The sequence below is a fragment of the Nerophis lumbriciformis genome, linkage group LG23, assembly GCF_033978685.3.
Source record: "Nerophis lumbriciformis linkage group LG23, RoL_Nlum_v2.1, whole genome shotgun sequence".
Classification (NCBI taxonomy): domain Eukaryota; kingdom Metazoa; phylum Chordata; class Actinopteri; order Syngnathiformes; family Syngnathidae; genus Nerophis; species Nerophis lumbriciformis.
In genome coordinates, this window is record NC_084570.2 from 13,762,997 (window position 1) to 13,782,261 (window position 19,265).

Here is a 19,265-nt window from a genome sequence, read left to right on the forward strand (position 1 = left end):
CCCCGGCTCAGAGCCTGTACGTTGGAGTTCAACCCGGTGGACGAGAGGGTAGCTTCCCTCCGCCTTCGGGTGGGGGAACGGGTCCTGACTGTGGTTTGCGCTTACGCGCCAAACCGCAGCTCAGAGTACCCACCCTTTTTGGATTCACTCGAGGGAGTACTTGAGAGTGCTCCCCCGGGTGATTCCCTCGTTCTACTGGGGGACTTCAATGCTCATGTTGGCAACGACAGTGAAACCTGGAGAGGCGTGATTGGGAAGAATGGCTGCCCGGATCTGAACCCGAGCGGTGTTTTGTTATTGGACTTTTGTGCTCGTCACAGATTGTCCATAACGAACACCATGTTCAAACATAAGGGTGTCCATATGTGCACTTGGCACCAGGACACCCTAGGCCGCAGTTCCATGATCGACTTTGTAGTTGTGTCATCGGATTTGCGGCCTCATGTTTTGGACACTCGGGTGAAGAGAGGGGCGGAGCTTTCTACCGATCACCACCTGGTGGTGAGTTGGCTGCGATGGTGGGGGAGGATGCCGGACAGACCTGGCAGGCCCAAACGCATTGTGAGAGTTTGCTGGGAACGTCTGGCAGAGTCTCCTGTCAGAGAGAGTTTCAATTCCCACCTCCGGAAGAACTTTGAACATCTCACGAGGGAGGTGCTGGACATTGAGTCCGAATGGACCATGTTCCGCGCCTCTATTGTCGAGGCGGCTGATTGGAGCTGTGGCCGCAAGGTAGTTGGTGCTTGTCGTGGCGGTAATCCTAGAACCCGTTGGTGGACACCGGCGGTGAGGGATGCCATCAAGCTGAAGAAGGAGTCCTATCGGGTTCTTTTGGCTCATAGGACTCCTGAGGCAGCGGACAGGTACCGACAGGCCAAGCGGTGTGCGGCTTCAGCGGTCGCAGAGGCAAAAACTCGGACATGGGAGGAGTTCGGGGAAGCCATGGAAAACAACTTCCGGACGGCTTCGAAGCAATTCTGGACCACCATCCGCCGCCTCAGGAAGGGGAAGCAGTGCACTATCAACGCCGTGTATGGCGAGGATGGTGTTCTGCTGACCTCGACTGCGGATGTTGTGGATCGGTGGAGGGAATACTTCGAAGACCTCCTCAATCCCACCAACACGTCATCCTATGAGGAAGCAGTGCCTGGGGAGTCTGTGGTGGGCTCTCCTATTTCTGGGGCTGAGGTTGCTGAGGTAGTTAAAAAGCTCCTCGGTGGCAAGGCCCCAGGGGTAGATGAGATCCGCCCGGAGTTCCTTAAGGCTCTGGATGCTGTGGGGCTGTCTTGGTTGACAAGACTCTGCAACATCGCGTGGACATCGGGGGAGGTGCCTCTGGATTGGCAGACCGGGGTGGTGGTTCCTCTCTTTAAGAAGGGGAACCGGAGGGTGTGTTCTAAGTATCGTGGGATCACACTCCTCAGCCTTCCTGGTAAGGTCTATTCAGGTGTACTGGAGAGGAGGCTACGCCGGATAGTCGAACCTCGGATTCAGGAGGAACAGTGTGGTTTTCGTCCTGGTCGTGGAACTGTGGACCAGCTCTATACTCTCGGCAGGGTCCTTGAGGGTGCATGGGAGTTTGCCCAACCAGTCTACATGTGTTTTGTGGACTTGGAGAAGGCATTCGACCGTGTCCCTCGGGAAGTCCTGTGGGGTGTGCTCAGAGAGTATGGGGTATCGGACTGTCTGATTGTGGCAGTCCGCTCCCTGTATGCTCAGTGCCAGAGCTTAGTCCGCATTGCCGGCAGTAAGTCGGACACGTTTCCAGTGAGGGTTGGACTCCGCCAAGGCTGCCCTTTGTCACCGATTCTGTTCATAACTTTTATGGACAGAATTTCTAGGCGCAGTCAAGGCGTTGAGGGGATCTGGTTTGGTGGCTGCAGGATTAGGTCTCTGCTTTTTGCAGATTATGTGGTCCTGATGGCTTCATCTGGCCAGGATCTTCAGCTCTCACTGGATCGGTTCGCAGCAGAGTGTGAAGCGACTGGGATGAGAATCAGCACCTCCAAGTCCGAGTCCATGGTTCTCGCCCGGAAAAGGGTGGAGTGCCATCTCCGGGTTGGGGGGGAGATTTTGCCCCAAGTGGAGGAGTTCAAGTACCTCGGAGTCTTGTTCACGAGTGGGGGAAGAGTGGATCGTGAGATCGACAGGCGGATCGGTGCGGCGTCTTCAGTAATGCGGACGCTGTATCGATCCGTTGTGGTGAAGAAGGAGCTGAGCCGGAAGGCAAAGCTCTCAATTTACCGGTCGATCTACGTTCCCATCCTCACCTATGGTCATGAGCTTTGGGTTATGACCGAAAGGACAAGATCACGGGTACAAGCGGCCGAAATGAGCTTCCTCCGCCGGGTGGCGGGGCTCTCCCTTAGAGATAGGGTGAGAAGCTCTGCCATCCGGGAGGAGCTCAAAGTAAAGCCGCTGCTCCTCCACATCGAGAGGAGCCAGATGAGGTGGTTCGGGCATCTGGTCAGGATGCCACCCGAACGCCTCCCTTGGGAGGTGTTTAGGGCACGTCCGACCGGTAGGAGGCCGCGGGGATGACCCAGGACACGTTGGGAAGACTATGTCTCCCGGCTGGCCTGGGAACGCCTCGGGGTCCCACAGGAAGAGCTGGACGAAGTGGCTGGGGAGAGGGAAGTCTGGGCTTCCCTGCTTAGGCTGCTGCCCCCGCGACCCGACCTCGGATAAGCGGAAGAAGATGGATGGATGGATTTTTGGTCCAATATGGCTCTTTCAACATTTTGGGTTGCCGACCCCTGGACTAGACGAATAAGATTTCATCTGATTTAGCGATTAGGAGTGACTGATTGTTTGGTAAACGTATAGCATGTTCTATATGTTATAGTTATTTGAATGACTCTTGCCATAATATGTTACGTTAACATACCAGGCACGTTCTCAGTTGGTTATTTATGCCTCATATAACGTACATGTATTCAGCCTGTTGTTCACTATTCTTTATTTGTTTTAAATTGCCTTTCAAATGTCTACTCTTGGTGTTGGGTTTTATCAAATACATTTCCCCCAAAAATGCGACTTATACTCCAGTGCGACTTATATATGTTTTTTCCCTTCTTTATTATGCATTTTCGGCCGGTGCGATTTATACTCTGGAGCGACTTATACTCCGAAAAATACGGTAATCGGTAAATTGAGTGCTTTTTACTGATTGTGTTAAACGCTTACGTTTTTTTAAATTATATTTTATTTATTATTGTGTTATTTACTATTGTATTAATTGTTATTAATACTACTATTATTTTCTCAATATTAAGTTTTTATTAACCTATGAATATATAATTTATATTTATGATATTTTTACATGTGTTTTATTATATGTTTCACACCATTTTATAGATGGCATAAATTTTAGTTATTGTGCAGTGTGGACGATTCAAATGTGTTGTTTTTCCCCCCCAATCCTCAGTGCCATGCTTCGTTATTGTGAATAGTACTGTGTGTATGAACGCATTTATATGTATGTGTTTTCTTCTTTTTTTTCTTTTTCTTGTATTAAACTATTTGTATTTGTCTGTATATGAAAAGTGCAGTATAAGTAAAGTTTGATTGTATTGGATATATTCACATGTACTGCATGTAGTCAACGTATGAGCACTGATGGCTGCCACACCCAGCGATACCGCACACCTGCTGACTTTTGTTCAAGTTGCATCCATTAAGTGTGACAAACTAGTGCAGTTTATATGGAAATGAGTTAGTTCAAACACAAAGTGGAGCAACAAAATAGAAGCCAATCAGCTGAAAAGTTCAATAATCAGCTGGAGAGCTCAATTAGAGGTAAGACAAATGCCATTCTAAAGGTCACAATATTAGAGTTTTTTTTATTCAGAAAAGTTGTGAGCTGTGCTTCTTGCTTTATGTCTTTAAAAAAAAGTCACTTTTCTGCATATGTTCCACTGACCTGTGAGCGGGCCGACGTTCCAGGCGATGTTGTTGCACCAGCCGATGGCCTGTACCCAGTGGACGGTGCCCGTGTTAAGCCACACCAGGTCGCCTGGGCGCTGGATGAAGCGGTACACGGGCACGTCGGCCTCATACAGGTCTTCCAAGTTTGGCCACCACGAGCCCATTAGGAAGTTGATGTTGTTGCTGGAGTGGGGAGTACAAAAAATTGAGAGGTTGAAGTGTGACAACACTCACTCTCTGAAAGCGTAACCTTACTTTTCACAGAAGTTGCTCATCACACCCCAGTAGGCCTCTGGTACAGCAAACCATTCACAATCTCCAGGCCCAATGTTGATGTTGACAGCACAAAAGTTGTTGTGCTCCTGGTGACCTGCAGGGGTGCGAACCAAATCTTCCTAAGTGCCCAAAATATTTATAACAACATTAAGAGAACAACTAATAATCCACTTGAGTGCACTAACCTGGTATTCGGCTCCCTGGGACTTTCATGTACAGCTGAACAGTGTTCATTCCTAAGATGGTGTGGCCGACATGGCTCAGTAGGTTGCCAGCAGACACAACACGAGCGAATGCTGGCAGCTTACTAAGTTCCTGAAGTTGCTGCTTCCACCTGGTGGAGAATGATGGAACAGTCTTTTAAGGACGATCAGAGTCACCATGGGAACAAACGAGCTGATAAAGAAAGCCACCCTTACTTCCTTTCATCGGACACGTCGATGTTAGTTCCAAACTTAATGTGCTTTAAAGGGCCTCTTCTTTTGCGTGCAACACTAACAAAAACAGGAAGGCATTATTAATGAGGCTGCTGCTTAACAATAACATAAGTAACCAAAAATAGGTTGCTTGTACCTCTCTGCTACAGGCTCTGTGTCAGGGGGTTCCTTTAGTGCCTTCTTCTCATTTTCCTCCTGAAAACAGAATTAAACATGATCTTGGTGTTTGTGACTGAAAAACATCAATCTTTTGTAGGTGCATGGATGCCAATATTTGGTGTCTGCAATCCAGTAGCTCTACTCCCACCAAGGGCTGTATAATTTATCGAATTTTAATCCCAAATTCGATTTTGGCTTCTAGCAAATCATAAAAAATAGTATAATCGAAAACACCCCGACTATGATTTCGATTAATTGCATAGTTGAGAACGACATCAACGTAAGATTAATGTAAAACATGACAGCAGTCGCAACTTGTGAGGTGTTCTCTATATTTTTTCAACAGCCTTAAGTAGTCTACATTCGTCAAGCTCCAGAACAGCAGTACACTTTGAACTACTATTCAACTGTCCTCGCACAAGTTCAATAGTTAAACGTGACTTATAGAAGAAGCTCTGGATCCGCTTTGTCTCAATTCTGGCTTTAGCAGTGTCTTTGTGCTTGTCAGAGCTCATATCTATGGTCAGAGGTTGCTTGCAAGGTTGCTACTAAGGGTGTAACGATTCGTTTTAACGACAATTCGATTCAAATCCTAATTTGAGGTTGCCGATACTACTCAGGGACGATATTAGTTAACTTAGAAAGATATGATCCAAAACAATTTAGTGAGTTGAAATCGATTCAGTAACTTTTAAGTCAAATATTCAACCAGTGTGACTGTGAAATAAATATTGGATACTGGACACTGCGGGTGAAGTGTCCTATATTACTGTTATTTCTTGTGAGGGGACAAAATATAAATAAACAATGGATACAAACAAGCAAGTAAACAACAATTAACGGCCAATGCATTCACATCGCATTTGAATAAAGTGCAACTAACACTTTAAGTTGAATGAACAAGAGGAAACATTTTCTGCTCTCATTATCAAGATTTAAGAAGTGTTCAATAAAAGTACAGTAACCAACAAATTCAACAGTAGATTTATCTGCTACTTCTGCTTTTGTTTCTCAGCATAGAAAAAATACAATATTCATATAAAAAAAAAAAGTACAACCAATATCAATATATAGTAGTAGGTTTACCTGAGAATTCAAGTGCAACCAAATCTTTTGAGGTTATATGAGCAGTGGTTTGACCTGCTACTACTCTAATTTTAATAAACAGCTCAGGGGGCTGATAAAAGTCACAACAAATGCAATCAAATGCAAACTCCACAACACAATAAGATGACGCCACAACACAACAACTTTCGGCAACAGCACGATTGCATAAGTCACAACAAATACGAACACCAAAACACAGCAACATAAAGCCACAACATAAAGATAGACTTAGACTAAGACTTCCTTTTATTGTCATTCAAATTTGAACTTTACAGTACAGACAAGAATGACATTTTGTTGCATTAGCTCGTTGTAGTGCACACGGAACATAAGTGACAACGGACAAGTTTGCTGACGGACTGAGTTCCTGAGGCCAAAAGTTGAAAATGGTGTAATGCTCAAAGTTGCAAAAGTAAGTAAAGTGTGACCACATTTCAGTCATAAATAACTTGTGTTTTACTTTTTCCAATAATAGTAGTATACTGTGTTCATTACATCGTTTTCAACCTTCTGCCACTTAGTCTGTTAACGAAATTTGGTCTACTCCGACTTCTGTTGTGTCTGCCGCGTGCGTCCTTTGTGGCTTAAAGGGGCCCTATCATACAAAACCTACTTTTCTTACCTACTGGTAGAATAAATACCAAAACTTTTAAATCAAACCGTAGAGGTATTGCAGAAATATTTATACAACAATCTTGCCATCCTTCATACTTCCTCCAAACGATCATTTGGAATTTCCTCCTTTTGTGACATTTTTGCCATATGTGATGTCAGCGGATTATCCATGTATGGTAGAAATTCACCCAAACATCCTTGCGCAAGTCAGCCTATTTTATTTAATTTAAATCCGGCTATGCCACAACATGATGTCCACGATGAAACCCAATGCAGGAAAATGCCCTGTTTGTGTAGAGACTTTTGCTGGTTAAAGACTTTAGACTTCCTTTTAAACAAACTTTCAGCCTCATCTGAAGTGCCTTACTTTAAACTTTAATGACTCGTGGCAATGTGCCTTCAACTGAAAACAAGTAGCTTAGAGTGTGAGCAAAGAAGAGTCCTGCCTCACCAACCACAAACATTCACAAAAAGATGGATTTTTTGAAAAAACTACCTTTATTGGCGGAGTCGGTTACTACTATTTATGGCAATGGAGGAGACAATGAAACAGTAAATAATAACAGTATGTTAGAACTGTGTGAATGATAAGTTAGCAATGTTAGCCTGAGTTATTGTGTAGCTAGCTTAGCCTTCTATTATAAGCCAACAAAATTCCTTCATACAGCAAAATAAAGAATGATTTTGTTAAAAACTACTTTTAATTTCCCCTCAGGGATTAATAAAGTATTTCTGATTCTGATTTAATTGGATCAGTGTCTACTGTGTTTGGCATTGGCCAAGTTAGTAATATAGTCCGTTATAACATTAGTGAAGTAGCTCGTAGCGTAGCTTATATAGCCGGCTTGAACTTCTGTTGTTTACAAGTGTTCAAAGCAGCATGAGTGAAAGTTATACAGAATAGAAAATCATTTTATGTTCAATTTACACATGTATATGTCCAGGATTTAGCATTGGAGAGAAAGACTCGGTAGAAGTTTAACCTTAGCCAGGTATTGTACCAGAAATTTCCAACCGAGCTTTCTTACTTTGTGTCTACCGTGTCGTCTCCTCCTTCTTTGAGCCGAGACAAACCACGGTGAGCCACTGGTCTTGCTATATTATTTGGGATGTTGTGTTGTGGTGAAAGTCAACTAAAAATTTGATGGCTGGTGGTGATCATCAGTGTCCATATTCCATACGGTCTTAGCAAAACAAAATACACAAACATCTACCAAACATAGCTGCGGGGTGGGGACTTAAGTGTAGAAAGGTGGTAAGGAGGGGTTAATTTCCAACTAACAACTTTTTAAAGCAGACAGAAAGTGGTCTAAAGTTAGGTCTTTACAGCAAAACATACGCAAAAACAACCATAACTTAATGTTATGTAGACCAATATGTAGTGTTTTAAAAATAAAAAATATTATCATATGACCCCTTTAAAGTTGTGGTGTGGCTTTATGTTTTTGCGTTGTAGCGTTTAAATTTGTTGTGGCTTTTGCATTCGTGCTATAGCTGAAAGTTGTGTTGTGGCTTACTGTTTAGCGGCGTTTGCATTTGTTGTGACCTTTCATTCTTGTTTTGATGACTGACGGCGATGACGCCACAGACAGGCAGACAAGACTTGAGTAATGTTTAACGGCCATATCATTAAAAATGCTAAATATCCTATTCAGTCTGCCGTTCTTAAATCCTACGTTTTCTCTTCAAGTATCAATTGAAACGATTGATTACCTTTTAAAACTATGTTAGATCTATATGTATCTTCTGGAAAACCAACTTTAAGTTAAAGTTAAAGTACCAATGATTGTCACACACACACATTAGGTGTAGCGAAGTTATTTTCTGCATTTGACCCATCACTCTTGATCACCCCCTGGGAGGTGAGGGAGCAGTGAGCAGCAGCGGTGGCAGCGCCCAGGAATCATTTTTGGTGATTTAACCCCCAATTCCAACCCTTGATGCTGAGTGCCAAGCAGGGTGGTAATGGGTCCCATTTTTATAGTCTTTGGTATGACTCGGCCGTGGTTTGAACTCACAACCTACCGATCTCAGGGTGGACACTCTAACCACTAGGCCACTGAGTAGGTAAGAGCACAGATTTGGAGTTAAATCTTAGGAATATAAATCAATCAATTGTTACACCCCTAGTTGCTACAAAGATATACAGTAGGTCGCTAGCAATGCATATGCTATATGTTAGCCAACTGTATTCCGTGCACAATTCAGCCATACACCGAGTCAGCAGTTTTTTTGGGCCCTCTACAATGCCGCATGATCGAGAGCTTAATATAACACATTCAATATCCAATTTTTATTTTCTCGACTTGATTGACAAACTTGAGTATTTTAGATCATCACAAAAAACGTCAGAATCAGGGTGATTTTTAATTGAGCCAGGATGTCGGCAAATATGTAAGTGCAATTTCCGGAAGTCTTCTAAAGAGTTGGCAGCTATGTACAGTAGGTATGTTAATGTGTCACTTACCCGTAAGGATTCCTGGAAGGAAGCAGCCTGATACTGTGCATACTTGGCGATAGTCGTGTGGGCTCGGGCACTTTCACAGCGCCACATTTTCTTAGTCCCCGTCACGTCCCAGTTCTCATCAGCGGGTTGCGAGAGCTGCGTCCACACCTCCACCAAGTGCTCCGGGTTTGCCTCAACCAATGTCTTTGTGGAGAACAGGCCCAGGTCTGCGGACACGCCAAATAAAAGCATGATGAGAATTAAAGCGGTTTAGTTTAGGATGGAACATGTAGCAGCATGGCTTTCACGCAGCGTATAAAAGAGCGGTGGCAGTCTCTACCCAGTTTGAGTGCTCCAGCCAGTCCTCTAATGACAGTGACAGGGTTGGAGGGATTTGTGCAGAATTGGTGCAATGGTGGGAAGAAAGCATCTCGCTTGTTCTCGAGCTGGTCCAAGGACAGTAAACAGATTGTTAGTAAAGTGAGTATTTATTGCCGTCAGCGGAAGAGAGGGCAGAGACAGCTCTCTGCTACTCACATAGATGCTGGGGGTCGGTGGGTTGAGCTTGTCTTTGGGAAGGGCTGGCGTGGGAGGAGGGGGTAGCCTTGGCGGAGGGCACTTGTCGAGGAGGATGCTGCTGTTAGAAAGCCCGTTCTTTCCTAGGTTTCTGTACACAGATTAGAACGTCAACATGTTGTAGGAAACTTGAGTGGTCGCTTAAAAGGTGCTTAGAATTTTTCGTCTTTTCTGACTTATGGTTATGGTTTAATTTATTTGGAATTAGATATCATAAAAATGGCATATGTTCATTTCTCTTTACAACATATTCGAAAAGGAGTAGGAAGAAGCAAAGCTTATTTAATCCAACCCCTTATCCAATTTATTGCAATTACTAACACATTTGTTCACCTACTGTTCTGATCTTCTAATTGTAACAACATTTACACCAATAAATATGCCTTTGTTCGTGGGGTTTGTCTGGCTACATTATGACGTCAAATGATGCAATATGTACAGATCAACCTAAATGTTTGATTATTAAGTCATAGTAAGTCACATAAGTCACATTAAGGTCAAGGAGGAAGATAACCCATATTTGCAACAGATAATCATTTGCAGTAAAGGTTATTAAAACATGAATAGTATACATCAGTAAACAGTTGAACAAAGCTTTAAATTGTTGTTTTTTTATTTTTTAGGGAAATGTAGGACCAGAAGCGACAATGTTTTAATACATTGTAAGGTTTCTTTGCGAGGAACGCTGAAATATTGCAAATATTTAAATAAAAACAATTATATGCTCCCGACTTGTCCAGGGCGTACTCTGCCTTCCGCCCAAATGCAGCGGAGATAGGCTCCAGAACCCCCCGCGACCCGAGAGGGACAAGCGGTAGAAAAATGGATGGATGGTTGGCAATTCTATGCTCCCTCACGTAGCTTATAGATGAGATATTTTTCAAGCTAGCTGACATAATTTCTTTGTAGATGTTACAGAAAGTATGAGAATGTGTGAACTGCTGCCTGCTCTTCTTTACTTATATAATACAGGTCTTATTAGTCAACATTTTCACACAAAGTTTGGTTTTTGGCAGATATATCTTTTCTGTTGTTTTCATGTTCATCCATCGCTGCCTCAGTATTTGATTTAAACACGGAACATGAAACTAGCGGTGCTCCTTTAATGAGTCCTGCAGACACAGGCTTGTCAAGCAACTCAATCGCGAAAGTCACGAAAACAACCAAACCAGGAAGACGCCAGAAAAGAAGGACAGAAACTGGATTTCCTGGCAAAAACTTAAAAGTTTCGACAGGTAAACAGAGGAGACGTACTGCAGAAGAAATAGAGGAGGCGTAGCAGTGTGAAAGCAACTGTCAGACCGGAGATTCATTATCACAAGAACTCAAATAAATTCCCTGTCACATATCAAAACATACTTTGGGAGAATTATTGGCAACAAGAGTCATTTATATTCTTAAATAAAAATAAAAAATAAAAAAAAGAACTCTTCTCATGCAAGGCAAAAGGGCCAGTGCTTAAAAGGTGGGTATTACTATATCTATTCACTAATTATTTATATATTTTTAAATACTAAATACTGGTATCATATGTGTATGTATTATAGTCAGTCAGATGTACTCCTCCCCTTCTGCTTGATCGGACAGTGTGTAGGTAGGTCTACCTAATGTTGTGACCGGGTGAATCTATATTAATGTTTATGAAGTTTTGACCATGTCTGGAAAAATAGCGGTGACAACTTCAAGATATATATTTAAACTGTGCACATTTCTCAAAACATAAATTACGATACTTTTGGAGAGGGTGGGGCATGGTTTCATTTGCAATCTGGGAACGCCTGCAAAAACATAGCTTGCAGACAGACTCAAAAACGGGTTATAAATTTGACTGTGGAGCAAAATTTACACCACGGCATATTCAACAAATATTATCTAAACCAGAAGGAAGTGTTTTAAATATAGTTTGCAATCATCATTGGTCTCCTTTAATCATTTTGTGATCAAATGGTAAATGGTCTGTATTTATGTAGCGCTTTACTATACCTGGAATGACACAAACCATGTGACACAAAATATCTGCATAGCAACAACAATACAGCCTTGGACTTATGTAACCACTTCTGATGAGTCAGTTTCTCTACAATTCCACTAGAGGGAGCCATCAGAACAACAAACCACAGCTTCTCAATTGGCTCACCTGCAGGCTTTCAGCACGTCGGTGGAGCTGGGGTAGATCGATACTGAGGAGGATGATGACGAGGACGACGAAGAGGAGCCGTGGGGAGGAGTGGCCTTGAGGTCGGTGACAGCGGGCGGCTCGCCCTTCAGTGGGCTTTGAGAGTCCTCGGAGATCCCTCCCTTGCCGTTACCGTTAATGGCCAGTGCTGTTGATGTCGTGGTGACAGGACTGTGGCTGCCCGTCTGGGTGTGTTCTGATGACTTGGGTGAGGGCGTGGCGGTGGATATGGCGGAGATAGGTGAAGAGGCAGCGGAGCTTCCCTGTGGGTGTGGGGTGGAGGGGATGTGGATGTTGTTGACTTTGCTGGGCGATGTCCTGGATACTGTCCCTTCCGTCTTTCCCTCGGAACCCACCGCCAGCATGGCAGATAAACTAGGATTGTCAGCGCTAAGGCTCTGCTTCTCACCGCCTTCCGCCACCTTGCCGATGTGATTGGCCAGGCCGCCGGACTGCGACGCTTTGCTGTCCGCAGACGACGGAGGCGACGGCGTCTTGCCTCCTGAACTGCCGTTGCCGATGGCCGCGGCTGTCGTGACCGGGGTGGCTGCAGTGTTGCCATCTTTGGTAGCGGACACACCGGGTACTGCCCCACTTGAGGTAGAGGACGGGGGAAGGGAGGGAGGGGATGGTAGGTGGTTGTGTGCTGGCTGCGGCTGTGGCGCCGCAGCGTTGGTGGAATGTCCAACCCGATTGTTGGGGTGAAGGGGGGGAATGGAGTTGGGGGTCTGCGGGTGAGAGGCGCTTCCCTCAATATTGGAGTCCACAAGAGGAACAGGCCGCTTCTGGAGCACCTAAAGCACAGGGAGAGCAGCTGATGAACAACACAAAATAGTGCAAGAATATCTAAAAACATGAACATGCAGAATTGACTGCAGCTTGCAGATAACACAAGGAATATTTTACATCTTTCTCCAAACATCTAAGACTATTCATGAGAAACTACTTGGTGCAAAAATAGTGACAACATTTTGCAACGTAGTACTGGTAGTGTAGATAACAAAGTAACTTTTCTACAGATAGCATGAGGTCATCATCACAAGTAGTGGAGTGTTAGTATTTCCACTGTTAGCTCCAACATACACTGAGACATTGCCTTATGTCTCTCCTTTCTTTTATGATGTACGCTCGCTTCCAGTTAATACCTTGTTAAGGCCTCAGTTTTTGCTGTTTTTATTAACTTTTAGTACTTTTTAAAATCCGGCAGACATGAGTAGGAATGTTCCAATAAGGGTTTTATACTGCCGATTTTCGCTCGTTCATGAGTGAGATCGTTCGATACCAATCACATGTATTAACTGTAAATGTTTTCATTTATTTATGGGGGGTGCTACAATATCAACACAATATTTGACAAGTCCCTTATTCCATACAATTGTTTTATCAGAACAAATTCAATAGTACGCAATAAGCAAAAAACTACTACCTACTACTTATTTAAATCATTTGGCTTTTGCCCTCAAAGTCCTCCTGTGTCTAAGGACTTGTTGCACAAATTTGTCAAGTTTATTGTCAGTTTTAAGCCAAAATGCATCCATTCTCCCTCTTCTACCGCCATTCTGTTTTTGCTTGTAAGTACTCTGTGCGTGTGCGTTGTTTAACATGCAACTCTGCTCATTTTACAAGCTATGTCACGATGTGACGACGGCACGCCGTCTGAATTTGTCCGATAATGATCGTTTAGAGCTTCCTTACTGTTAGGGGAAAATGTTCCCTTCTTTGGTCAAAATGGAATGACTTGGAAGTTACTAGCTTTGGCCTTGGTTTTGCTCAAAAAAGATAAACAAAATAATCTTAGTGGGAAAGAAGGTGTGTGTGTGTGCCCAACACATACGCCAAGTAAACTTTCGGTTTCGATCTCCACCAGGGTGCTGTAGCTCGATGGACAAAAGCAAAGAGGATAGCGACCATTTTCAGAGAGAGGCACAGACTTTTTACACGGTTCGGTCCTCTCTCCAGCGCTGGTCTCGCTATTGTTTGTACTTACTCTTTTGTATAAACTAAATCGTCAATTTTCGATTCTAGTCACCTCTCTTTATTCAGACAGCCTTGGAATAAAATAATCTGGGAGGACTCTTCCCTGCAAAAGGATACTACTAAGGAGCAAAAGCATGAAGTGACAGTTGAGTGAAACACCTGCAGAGAGGTAGGTACTTGCCTGAGAGGAGTTAAGGTGCAGGGCCGGATGTGGCGTGGCGTCCTGTGTTTGCGTGCTTGTGCAGGTGTGAGGTAGCAGTGCTGCGTCGCCGCTGCCGGCAGGTTGCAGGTAAGGCACATCTCCATTGGGTCCCATTGCCGTGGGCCCCGGTTGATTATTATTACTACTACTACTGTTGGTACTACTACTACTACTAATACTACTACTAGTACTGTTGCTTTCACTCATGGGGAGGGATTCCGAGTGTCCGTGTACCCCGGGGCCCACAGGCCCGTTCGCCATAGATTGAGGAGGGCACAGTGGCCGATGAGGTCCCAGATGGGGCCGCATGGGATGGAGGCTAGGGTTAGGGGAAGGAAGGGAATTGGCAGTTGGGCCATTGGGTAGCGAGGCGCGCACCTGACCTCCTGACACATTCTGCCGCATCTGCAAGAGAAAAAAAATACAATCGCCGTCCAAGTTTGAAGAACACGATGAACTAATATTGCTGCCTGTTCATACACAAGCTATCCTTTTTACCTGGTGCTGCTGCATCATGGCAAACTGAGCTTCTAGCTGCTCCAACATCTGCAGCTGCGGGGGCCTCAGACTGGCTCGATTGTTTCGCAGCTGCTCCAATAACTAAAGACAACATAAAACAGTTATTGTAAAATCTGGAAGTGGCCTGAGGAAAAGTGCAGCGTCAATTTCCAACCTGTAACTTTTGTGGGGAGAGGTACCAGTTGGGAACAGGCTGCTGCACTGGATTACTGGCCCAGGAATCTCCCTGATTATTAGTAATGCGACAATACACCTTATGAAGCGCACTTTGAAAAACATGCACACTCGGTAACAATTGGCTTTTACCTTGGCGGGGCTCAGAGCTCGCTTCCTCTTAGCCGGGCAGGACTGGTCCTCTGTTTGGCCCAGTGCGGCTACGTGAGGAGGCAGCGACTGACCTGAACCACCACCCTCAGCAGTGTGGTTGGGTTTACAGGCCTGGATGAGGAAAGGGAGAAGGGCAAGCGGAGGCAAAATGAAACAAAAAGGAGGAGGAAAAGGTGGAGGTGTTAATGTGATAATAGATTTTTATTTTTTTAAAGTTAAAATTGTTTTTAAAAAATCAGCGACGCGCAGAGAGAAAGACAAGCAGAGCAAAAAGAGAATCGATAAATGCAAAATCATAATTGACAAGAAGAAGAAACATTGTTGAAGTAAAGCGAGAGGAAAAGCAAAGACAAGCGGAGGAGAGTAAGACAAACAGAAAAATACAAATCTGAGTATTGTTTGTATTTATCAACTACAATTAGAACATATTTAACTGAGGCACACTGGTTATTAAATGAACATGCTATGTTTAACTGAAGCATCACATGCCATAGCAGGTAGAAGGATTGGTTCTGCTTCCTGTCAAACACAGCAGCACACATTGTTGTGTTTATTAGCTACTACTACTGGCCTACTTAAGAGCACAAATCAGGAAAGTGTACATTAGGGATGCTCCGATGCATCGGCCACCGATCAGTATTGGCTGTTTCCTCTGAAAAAGTATGTGATCGTTATGAGTGTTAAAAAAAAAAAAGAGATACACATCTGAACCGCGATTTATTCCAATTCTATATAGCTTAATTTTCAAGAACTCATTTTAAAAATAACTAATATAATACAATTACACACACACACACACACATATATTAGGGCTGAGAATCTTTGGGTGTCCCACGATTCGATTCAATATCGATTCTTGGGGTCACGATTCGATTCAAAATCGATTTTTTTTTTCTTCAATTCAACACGATTCTCGATTCAAAAACGTTTTTTTTCTCGATTCAAAACGATTCTCTATTCATTCAATACATAGGATTTCAGCAGGATCTACCCCAGTCTGCTGACATGCAAGCAGAGTAGTAGATTTTTGTAAAAAGCTTTTATAATTGTAAAGGACAATGTTTTATCAACTGATTGCAATAATGTAAATTTGTTTTAACTATTAAATGAACCAAAAATATGACTTATTTTATCTTTGTGAAAATATTGGACACAGTGTGTTGTCAAGCTTATGAGATGCGATGCAAGTGTAAGCCACTGTGACACTATTGTTCATTTATTTTTATTATTATAAATGTCTAATGATAATGTCAACGAGGGATTTTTAATTACTGCTATGTTGAAATTGTAACTAATATTGATACTCTTGTTGATAATATTCATTTTTGTTTCACTACTTTTGGTTTGTTCTGTGTCGTGTTTGTGTCTCCTCTCAATTGCTCTGTTTATTGCAGTTCCGAGTGTTGCTGGGTCGGGTTTGGTTTTGGAATTGGATTGCATTGTTATGGTATTACTGTGTATTGTTTTGTTGGATTGATTAATTAAAAAAAATAAAAATAAATTTTTTATAATAAAATAAAAAAAGCGATTTAAAAAAAATGAGAATCGATTCTGAATCGCACATGAGAATCGCGATTCAAATTCGAATCGATTTTTCCCACACCCCTAATATATATATATATATATATATATATATATATATATATATATATATATATATACAAACCCCGTTTCCATATGAGTTGGGAAATTGTGTTGGATGTAAATATAAACTGAATACAATGATTTGCAAATCATTTTCAACCCATATTCAGTTGAATATGCTATGAAGACAACATATTTGATGTTCAAATTGATAAACTTTTTTTTTTTTTTTAAATAATCATTAACTTTAGAGTTTGATGCCAGCAACACGTGACAAAGAAGTTAGGAAAGGTGGCAATAAATACTGATAAAGTTGAGGAATGCTCATCAAACACTTATTTGGAACATCCCACAGGTGAACAGGCAAATTGGGAACAGGTGGGTGCCATGATTGGGTATAAAAGTAGATTCCATGAAACGCTCAGTCATTCACAAACAAGGATGGGGCGAGGGTCACCACTTTGTCAACAAATGCGTGAGCAAATTGTTGAACAGTTTAAGAAAAACCTTTCTCAACCAGCTATTGCAAGGAATTTAGAGATTTCACCATCTACGGTCCGTAATATCATCAAAGGGCAGCTAAGCCCGTGACCTTCGATCCCTCAGGCTGTACTGCATCAACAAGCGACATCGGTGTGTAAAGGATATCACTACATGGGCTCAGGAACACTTCAGAAACCCACTGTCAGTAACTACAGTTGGTCGCTTCATCTGTAAGTTCAAGTTAAAACTCTCCTATGCAAGGCGAAAACCGTTCATCAACAACACCCAGAAACGCCGTTGGCTTCGCTGGGCCTGAGCTCATCTAAGATGGACTGATACAAAGTGGAAAAGTGTTCTGTGGTCTGACAAGTCCACATTTCAAATTGTTTTTGGAAACTGTGGACGTCGTGTCCTCCGGACCAAAGAGGAAAAGAACCATCCGGATTGTTATAGGCGCAAAGTTGAAAAGCCAGCATCTGTGATGTATGGGGGTGTATTAGTGCACAAGACATGGGTAACTTACACATCTGTGAAGGCGCCATTAATGCTGAAAGGTACATACAGGTTTTGGAGCAACATATGTTGCCATCCAAGCAACGTTACCATGGACGCCCCTGCTTATTTCAGCAAGATAATGCCAAGCCACGTGTTACATCAACGTGGCTTCATAGTAAAAGAGTGCGGGTACTAGACTGGCCTGCCTGTAGTCCAGACCTGTCTCCTATTGAAAATGTGTGGCGCATTACAACGCCTAAAATACCACAACGGAGACCCCAGGACTGTTGAACAACTTAAGCGTACATCAAGCAAGAATGGGAAAGAATTCCACCTGAGAAGCTTAAAAAATGTGTCTCCTCAGTTCCCAAATGTTTACTAAGTGTTGTTTAAAGGAAAGGCCATGTAACACAGTGGTGAAAATGCCCTTTCCCAACAACTTCGGCACGTGTTGGAGCCATGAAATTCTAAGTTAATTATTATTTGCAAAAAAAATAAAGTTTATGAGTTTGAACATCAAATATCTTGTCTTTGTAGTGCATTCAATTGAATATGAGTTGAAAAGGATTTGCAAATCATTGTATTCTGTTTATATTTACATCTAACACAATTTCCCAACTCATATGGAAACGGGGTTTGTATATATATATATATATATATATATATATATATATACATACATATATACATATACATATATATATATATATATATACACACACATATATATATATATATATATATATATATATATATATATATATATATATATATATATATATACACACATATATTATATATATACTGTATATAGACTTATAGATAGATACTATATTATTTATGTATATATTTGTTTATATACATTATTGACTTTGTTTTGAGCAAACAATTGTATGTTGTAATAAAAAAAAGGAAACGTTGTAGTTTGAATATTGTGTTGATAATATTACACTGCTGTGCTGTGTTTTTTGTGGTTGTGATTAAAATTTATAGTTAATACATGTCACCAGCATCGGCCTTCCCAGTCTAAATTGGAGACCGAAGCAACATTTTATTTGGAGAACCTCCTTTCGGTTTCCTTGATCAAACTTAAAAATTTAATTTAATATTTTTTTGTGCAAAATTATTTTTAAAACATTAATTTTCCAACCTTTCATTGATAAACTACAATTGGGATTCAACCCAATACGTCTGCCAAACAAAACTAGGATGGGGCAATGTGGGGAAATTTGCCCTTAAATTCTAATTCACAACGAAGCAGGAAGCGGCTAAGATTATGTTTGGACTAAAATTTAATATGAAGATGAAGCACCCGGTCATTCATTAATTGACATTTTACATGCACTTTTTCGACGCTAAACAGGGCCCTAAACAAAACGTGTGTTCTGTCCATAGGACATGGCAGCCTTGAGTATCAGAATCGTCAGCATAAAAACCGGATCGGAACATCCCTAATGTACTTGCATGCTATTTTATCAGCAATGCTGTGGTAAAATCTTCTTCCTGCAGATTCCAAAGCATTAAAAAGAACATGAATATTTCAGGTTCATTCTTCTGAAACAACATGGTCAACATATCGACGCTTCTTTATATGTCGATCATGCATGACCAGGCACACACCTACAACTTTCTACTGTGAACAGGCATAGATGAATAGGAGGTGATGGTACACTAGGGGGCGATAGATGAAAGCTGGCAACTGAATGCAGCACAACCTCTTTGGCGGCACTGACCCGCAGTCAAAAGGCCAATAGAGTGTGAGATTTATGATGGCTTCTGTCTGACTTTAGAAGTCGCAGGCCTTTAATCTGTTTGAAAAGACTGTGTACGGATGAGAAGTTGGGGGATTTGTCAGATTTGTCAAAGTGTGTGTCTAATGCTTCGTTATAATACGGGGTGATAAGGTGAGGGGAGTGGGGAGATTAGCGTTCAATTTGAGCCTCGAGAGATATGTGAAGC

General features: G+C 42.3%; 1 pseudogene; it reads right to left on the reverse strand.

Moving 5' to 3' along the window:
• The window catches only part of LOC133622372 (lysine-specific demethylase 6A-like), an 81,726-nt pseudogene that overhangs the window by 24,177 nt on the left and 38,284 nt on the right, over positions 1–19,265 (reverse strand).